General features: G+C 46.3%; 1 long non-coding RNA gene and 1 pseudogene across 1 annotated transcript; both read left to right on the forward strand.

Moving 5' to 3' along the window:
* The first annotated feature begins 4,877 nt into the window (after nt 1-4,877).
* LOC124686616 lies at nt 4,878-6,257 on the forward strand. The gene is made up of 3 exons (XR_006997885.1): nt 4,878-4,944; nt 5,734-5,821; nt 6,145-6,257. It is a non-coding gene; the product is annotated as an uncharacterized LOC124686616 (long non-coding RNA).
* An 11-nt stretch (nt 6,258-6,268) lies between these two features.
* LOC124689825 lies at nt 6,269-8,332 on the forward strand (annotated as a pseudogene).
* The last annotated feature ends 311 nt before the right edge of the window (nt 8,333-8,643 follow it).

Raw genomic sequence — 8,643 nt, forward strand, 5'->3', positions numbered from 1 at the left:
TTCTAACTGTTGGAATCTAAGATTAGTGTAATAGTACTCTAGTAGAGTCTAGAATGCTCTAGGGGAATTGGAGATTAGTAGTAGTCTCCTAGGAAAGTCTAGAATATTTCAGTAGTGTGCTAGAATCTAAGTTAGTTTATTAGCAAAGTCTAGAGTATTCTAGGGAGTGTTAGTATAGTAGTAGTGTCTAGACTATTCTAGTGTATGAGTTAACATGTAAGCCTAAGTTGAGCTATATATATGAGAGGGTGTGGAGGTCCAAGTGACCAACCCATCCACAATTTCCCCAAAAGCCTACATGGTATTAGAGCTAGAGGCAGTGATGGTGTGTGCTACGGGCTGCCTGTGGTAATTCGGTGGAGTGAGGTGGAGTTCAGCAAAATCCAGGGGAAATGCAACAGACGGGCAGAGGAGTGGAGTGCTGCCCAGGTAGAAGTGTTGATGTGAGCTGCTGCAGAGGTGCAGAGCCAACCGTCTGCAGGCGTTCGGAGTGGTGGTGAATCTTGCAAAGTTCGGTGTGGTGGTAAAGGGAGCAGCTGGGTGAGGTGCAGCTGCTTGTGGCTTGCGGTGAAGAGGGAGAAGCAAAGGTGCTGATTTCGCGTGTGCGAGTGAGAGGACAAAGGAGAGACCTAAGGCGTGTGCAGCCGGAAGAAAGATCCGAGAGGGGTCGGGAGATCCGCAAGAGTAGGCCAAATATAGCGAGAGAAGAGAAGAAGCACATAAGCTGGTTTGTTGGTGATTTTCAGCAATATTGATCAATGGGGAGAATCAAACAATTGAGAAGCTACTTGAGAAAATGACTCAATTGCTCAAGGAGATTGAGAAGTTGAGACAATCAAGGGAGAGTGCGAAATTCCAAAACAAAGTGGAAAAACAACTGTCCTAGGAAATTGTGTGAATCTTGCACAAACGAAGAAGCAATCTCAAGTCGGGCTCCCGCATTAAATGGAACTTGTTCAAATTGGATTCCGGATTCGGGAGCATCGAAGCACATGTCACGGGTAAGTGGAGTGAGTTTGCATCATATACTCCACATCCACCCATGCATAAAGAGACGATCCAAACAGCCGATGGAACTTATCAACTTGTGAAAGGGGTCGGCACAGTGAAATGCACTCCGTCCATTACATTGTCTTGGTATTATATGCTCCATTGTTTCCGGTGAGTTTGGTGTCTATGAGCTCTTTGGTTGATGATATTGATTGTCGAATAATTGCCGATCGATATAATTGTATAATTGAAGAGAGGAAGACTGGAAGGAGGCTTGGGATAGGTGTGAGACATAAGGGATTGTGGTACTTGGATAGAAGGAAAACCGATGAAGCGTTGTGCACTGCTCTCACAGTTGTTACCAATGATGATGAGGCAAGGTTGATACTCCAACATTGTCGATTGGGCCATATATCCTTTGATACTATGAGTAAGATATTCCTCGAAGAAATGAAGAAGGTGGACAAAGAAAAACTTGTGTGTGATGCATGTGAGTTTGGAAAATACACCGGGACATCATATGTGAGTCGTGGATCGCGGAGCACGTTGCCCTTTGTACTGATTCACTCTGATGTATGGACTTCCCCGGTGGTCTCTGTTAGCGGGATGAAATATTTTGTCACCTTCATTGATTGCTACTCCCGAATGACTTGGATATATCTTCTGAAACATAAAAGTGAGGTGTTTACATGCTTCAAGGACTTCTATGCATATGTCCAAAATCGCTTCAACGCTAGTATTCAAATTATCAGGACGTGATAATGGGACGGAGTATGTGAACAATGAATTTGGCAATTTTCTTTCCCAAAAGGAATACTTCATCAAACTTCATGTCCCGATACTTCTCCACGAATGGAGTAGCCGAAAGGAAGAATCGTCATCTCGCTTGGAGGTGGCTCGATCACTTATGTTTACCATGAATGTGCCCAAATTCTTGTGGAGTGAAGCGGTTATGACTGCTACTTATCTCATCAACCGGATGCCCTCAAGAGTGCTTGGGATGAAGACTCCATATGAAATGATCTATGGCCAAAATGAGTTCATCGTTCCGCCAAAGGTTTTTTGGGTGTACTTGCTTTGTTAGAGACCATAGACCTTCGGTGGGAAAATTGGATCCTCGTGCTGTGAAGTGCATCTTCATTGGATACCCATCTGGACAAAAGGGCTACAAGTGTTGGAGCCCTAGTGAGCGGAGAACATTTGTTAGCATGGATATGACATTTAGAGAGTGAGCCGTTCTATGGAGAGAAGACGGACCTCAGCTCGTTGTTTGACTTTGACTCTCCTAGCACAATCGAAGCTAGTCGAGAGGGAGAGTGAACTTTTGAGGACAAAGGAACATGAACCATCCGGAGTTGTTGTTGGTTCAATTCCATCTCCTACTAGTGAAGAGAGATGGACAAAGCCAAATGAGGAAGAAAATCTAAGGGTGTCTACAAGGAGACAAGCTACAAGTGAAGAGAGATGGAGAAAGCCAAACGAGGAAGAGAACTTGAAAGTGTATACGCGGAGAAAATCGCAGCATGAGCAGCAGCAACAATAGGTTCCCACGACAAGTGACACAGGTGCAGGGGGAGCAACATGCGCAACAACAGGCTCCCACGACAAGTGACACACAGGTGCAGGGGGAGCAACATGCTCCAACAGGTGTTGAAACTGATGAATTGTCTGATGACGCAGGTCCATCTATTACGAGGGATTCAATGGACTTGCCCATTGCCTTAAGAAAAGGAACCCGAGCTGCAGCTAGAAAACCTCCAAATTGGTACCGGGAGGAGCATGACATTGCTAATTATGTATCATATGCATCTCTATCTACAAACTACAGGGCCTTCATCGCATCATTGCAATCTGTGGTGATCCCAAGAGATTGGAAAGAAGCAAAACAAGACCCAAAGTGGTACGAGGCCATGTTGGAGGAAATGAAAGCTCTTGAGAAGAACAATACATGGGATCTTGTTACTCTTCCAAATTGGAAAACGTCCGAGTTACTTGCAAATGGGTGTATTCCGTGAAGCAATCCCTGTAAGGGAAAATAGAACGATACAAGGCAAGGTTGGTGGCAAGGGGTTACAGTCAAACATATGGGATTGACTATGACGAGACCTTTGCGCTCGTTGCAAAGATGAGTACTATAAGAACTCTTATTTCTTGTGCTTGCTAACTTTGGTTGGCCCTTGCATCAGCTCGGATGTCAAGAATGCTTTCTTGCATGGAGATCTCCGGGAAGAAGTTTATATGGACATTCCACTCGGCTTTAGTAACTCCAACACCCGTGGGAAGGTGTGCGGATTGAAGAAGTCTTTGTATGGTCTCAAGCGAGTCACCAAGGGCATGGTTTGATAGGTTCCGGAGAGCCATGCGCAATATGGGTTACAAGCAATGTAATAGGGATCATACCGTGTTCTATAGGCATTCGGGGCGTCGTATTACCATCCTTGCAGTTTATGTGGACGACATTGTTATCATCGGAGACGATAATGATGAAATAAGCCGACCGAAGATGAGATTGAGCGAGAGAATTTGAGGTTAAGGATCTAGGACAACTCAAGTATTTTTTGGGTATTGAGATTGCGAGATCTCCTAAAGGAATAGTTATCTCTCAACGGAAATATGTGTTGGATCTACTCAATGAGACCGGTATGCTTGGGTGTCGGCCTGCTTCAACTCCTATTGAGCAAAATCACCGGCTATGTGCTCGATCGGGAGATCCGAGTTAATAGAGAGCGCTACCAACGGCTTGTTGGTCGACTTATCTATTTATGCCATACGAGACCTCGATATATCTTATGCCGTGAGTGTGGTGAGCCGCTACATGCATGACCCAAGAAGTGGACATCTAGAGGCAGCTTATAGAATTTTACGCTATCTGAAAGGAAGTCCTGGAAAAGGTCTATGGTTCAAGGCCAATGGGCACTTGAGTGTGGAGGGATATTGTGACGCTGATTGGGCAAGTTGCCTTGATGACGAAGGTCAACATCGGGCTTTTGTGTCTTCGTAGGAGGAAACTTGGTATCTTGGAGGAGCAAGAAGCAGCATGTGGTCTCAAGATCAACTGCGAAGCGAGTATAGAGCAATGGCGGTGTGTTTGTGTGAGATGTTATGGATGAAAGGCCTCCTATCAGAATTGAAGCTACTGCGGAGAGGGCCATTGAATCTTTGGTGCGACAACAAGTCAGCAATAAACATTGCTAACAATCCCGTTCAGCATGACCGAACAAAGCATGTGGAAATAGATCGATTCTTCATTAAAGAACGGCTTGACGAAGGAACCTTGAAGTTAAGCCATGTAACCTCTAGAGAACAAATAGCAAATTGTCTAACCAAAGGATTAGGTAGTAAGGAATGTTTGTTGGCATGTAACACGATGGGAATGATAGATATCCATCGCCCATTTTGAGGGGGAGTGTTGGAATCTAAGATTAGTGTAATAGTACTCTAGTAGAGTCTAGAATGCTCTAGGGAATTGAAGATTAGTAGTAGTTTCCTAGGAAAGTCTAGAATATTCCAGTAGTGTGCTAGAATCTAAGTTAGTTTATTAGCAAAGTCTAGAGTATTCTAGGGAGTGTTAGTATAGTAGTAGTGTCTAGACTATTCTAGTGTATGAGTTAACATGTAAGCCTAAGTTGAGCTATATATATGAGAGGGTGTGGAGGTCCAAGTGACCAACCCATCCACAATTTTCCCAAAAGCCTACACTAACTAGCTCCGAGCGACGTTGGAAGAACCCTGCGGCAAAACCACCTTGGAAGGATGCATTTGGAACAGGCGACAGCGCCCAGGTCCCTGCCCACTGCCGAGAAAGTGGAGAGAGTGGGCGATGACGGCGAGGAGCGGCGGGGCACCGCTCGCGACGGCCGGGAACCGCCGCCGCAGTGCGCGGGCCCGGTCGATTTGGGGAGCCGGCGCGCGGTGGAACCAAAGCGCGAGACCTCCTGAACAGCTTCGCCGCAGGTGAATTCCGTCTCTGCATCATTTTATCCTCTGCAATGCTCCAACATCGAGCCTTACCTGCATGATCCAGGAGCTCCCCGCTCGGATTCGGCAGGGAGCTGGGCTAATTGGTTGATCTGCCTGTTGGAATCCTTTGGTGTTGGAATCCTTTGGGGTTGCGCTGTTGGAGTCCTTTGGGGTAGCGTTGATTTGGTCGCAGAGACCTTCTCTGAATTCGGCCGAAAACTTCCTCTCTCCCCATCATCTGCGGCTAGCTTCTCGGTGTCAGCGTCGGCGCCGATACAGATTCCGCAAGCCTTCCCCGGGCAGGTGCGAGGTGCAGCAGAGTTGGACTAGAGATCCACATTTGATCGATCGATGCAGTTAAATAACTTAAATACTGCCCATGAAGACTAGAGACTATCATCACGAGAGTAAAGCCAAAATCTCAGGAGGTGTTGTCTTGCCGAGCGACAAAAAGTTTCGAGCGATTCTGTTCTTGGCCTAGACCAACCAAATCCGCCGTAGGACGTCCTGTTGTCTATCATGACCTGCCGCGTCGCCCTCTCCAAGGTCTCTCTATCTCTTTCTCTCGCTTTTTCCCCATCCTGACTTTGCCTTGTTCCTCACTGCAAACGAACAAAAAAATTCTTTCTTCTTCATACCTGATGCTTATCGATGCTGCACCTGCACCTGCAACTCTGCAAGGGCACTGTCAGATTGATGCCGCTTATTCCGTTGCCAATTTTGAGGCTTGAATACTACCATAAGCTCCAGCTGGATTAATCTTTGTGCGTGTTTGTGTCACAGGCTGCGAGTCATCTTGCAAAGCATGGAATTTACAGTAAGGTAGCGAAGGCTTCTGTTCCTTCTGCTGCAAAAGCAACTACTGGTGCAGGTACGTCTTGCTCTCCTGCACCACACGGATGAACGACACGTTTAATTGATGCACATATGTCGCAACTGCCAACTAGTGCTATTTTCAAATAAGAATTAGAGCAAGACCGAAAAGATTAGCATGGCCCCCTGTGCAAGCATGACATGAACAGAGAAAAAAGAACTTGGTAGTATTAGCCCAACTTAATTGTGCGCAACATCCTGTTTTTGATCATACGAACATCTTATTAATTATATTCTACGCCTTGTTGGTTGAGACTTACCATTGAGGAGCTACTTAAATTTCTTTTGTAAACTGATCCGCTCTGTTAATGCTTCATACAGGTAGCGGTCTTCCAGCTATACGACAGAAATACCGGTCGAGCTTTGTTCGGGGCCTACGCTCTGAAGCTAGAGAGTTTAATAGCAGCGATCCAGAAAGCATTATATACAACTTTTGAGAGGCAGCCTTCATTGTATTCCAAACCTTCAGCTCTCTCGGAGTATGTAAAAGCTGTTGTCAGTCGTGAAATGCAAACACGAGGTAACCGTGTTTCTTCTCATGCCCTTCTATATACTACCAACCGTTATTCTTTGCCATGCTAAAAAGGGTACAATTTGTTTACGACTCATTTCTGCGTGGATGGATATTGTATGCAGGAGGAATTGGTAATTCAGCAAGGGTGGAAGGAATTAGCGGTAGTGGTAGTCAGCTCTTGTCAAAAGATGGTGTTCACGGTACAGCTCGTACACCGTTCCACATGGTTAGAGTGGAGAAAGGTAGAATATGGAAACAGCTTTGGGCTACCTTCCGGGCCATTGCAGTTACTGGCCTTATAATTTATGGAGGGAAAGCTCTGGTTGACAAAATGGCTGACCACGGCCTTGTAATCTTTGCCGGTAAGGCGCCGACCCATGAGTTTGAGGAACCAGAAGATGAAGAATCTAGTGATTCAAAAGAAGATGGCAATTCAAAAGAAGATGTCAAGTTCAATAAAAGATTAGGTAAATTTGATGCTCTGAGGGAAGTACACTCAACCACGAAATTTAGCGATGTAAAGGGGGTTGATGAAGCCAAAGCTGACCTTGAAGACATAGTTCATTACCTACGAAATCCCAAGGTGAGTGTAACATTGCCATCAACCCTGCAGATCTTCCGGTTTTCAGCAATTCTTGTTGTTAACCTAGTTTCACATTGTTTGCAGCGTTTTACACGCCTCGGTGGCAAGCTTCCAAAGGTTGTTTTGCTTGTGGGCCCACCTGGCACAGGGAAGACCATGTTGGCAAGAGCTGTGGCCGGGGAAGCCGGCGTCCCTTTCTTTGCGTGCAGTGGCAGTGATTTTGATGAGGTGTATGCTGGTCTTGGGGCTAAGAGAGTGAGGGAGCTCTTTCTTGCAGCAAAGAAGAGAATCCTTGCATAATATTCATTGATGAAGTTGATGCTGTCGGTGCGCGCAGAAATGCATTCGATCCAGCGTGGCATAGGCAGACCCTGAACCAGCTGCTTTCTGAGATGGATGGCTTCAAGCAGAATGATGGGATTATCGTTATCGCGGCGACCAACTTCCCGCAGTCGCTTGATAAAGCCCTTGTCAGGCCTGGGCGTCTTGACGGTCAAATTCATGTTCCTATTCCAGACGTTGAGGGCCGACGGCAGATCCTCGAGTCCTATATGTCAAAGGTACATCTCCTCTACCCTGAAATATATAGCGCCTTTGACTTGACTTTTTGGTCTTTAATGCAAGACTTAAACTTTGACCTTTTCTGTGAATTTTTCCTTGCAGGTGTTGAAAGCCAAGGGTGTGGATGCAATGACAATTGCGAAGGGGACACCTGGGTTCTCAGGTGCAGACCTCGCAAACCTGGTGAATGACGCCGCTCTCAAAGCTGCCAAGGAAGGGGCAAAATCTGTTACGATGCATCACGTAGAGTATGCCAAGGACAGGATCATGATTGGCAGTGAGCGCAAGTCAGTTGTATTATCTGATCGTTGCAGGAAGAATACTGCGTATCATGAGGGAGGGCATGCTCTCGTTGCTATCCACACAGACGGCGCTGACCCTGTCCACAAGGCCACCATTGTTCCCAGGGACAATTCTCTTGGCATGGTAACACAGCTGCCAGTGCAAGACAGCATAGAGAACCTCACGAGGAAGCAGATGCTAGCGAGGCTGGATGTCCTCATGGGAGGAACTGTGCCGAGGAGCTTATATTTGGAGAAACCGAGGTCACGACCGGTGCCTCTTCTGATCTAAGCACGGCGACTCAGTTGGCGACAGTCATGGTTACCAAGTATGGTATGAGCAAGCGGGTTGGTCATGTTTCGTATGACAATGATGAAGGTGGGCCGACAGCCATGAGTAGGCGAACATCAGATGTGGTTGACGAGGAGGTGAAAGAACTATTGGACAATGCTTACAAGAACGCGAAGACGATCCTGACGACTCACAATAATAAGCTCCATGTGCTAGCCAACGCCCTCCTGAAGCATGGCACTCTTACCGGTGACCAGGTCACGAAACTTGCCAAGTAAAGTGGTGTTTTAACAACAGTAGTCAGCTATATCAGGATTCAGGAGTAATTTCTTCTTTTTGTTCACTAGTAAGATTGCACGTGCAATGCACGTCTCAACTCTCAACTAATATAAATATAGTTAAACATAGTAGCAAAGGTAAATTTCAAACGGGTGCATGCCATCAAACAACATACTTCCCCTCGTAGATCTGGAACGGGCACTGGCTAACTCGCGTCTCGCTCGCTTGATATCAAACCCGTCCAGAGGACACTATTATATAAAGCCACATAAGTTCTGGTTCGTAACTGCCTTTAGTCCCGGTTGCGCAA

The sequence above is a fragment of the Lolium rigidum genome, chromosome 2, assembly GCF_022539505.1.
Source record: "Lolium rigidum isolate FL_2022 chromosome 2, APGP_CSIRO_Lrig_0.1, whole genome shotgun sequence".
Lineage (NCBI taxonomy): Eukaryota > Viridiplantae > Streptophyta > Magnoliopsida > Poales > Poaceae > Lolium > Lolium rigidum.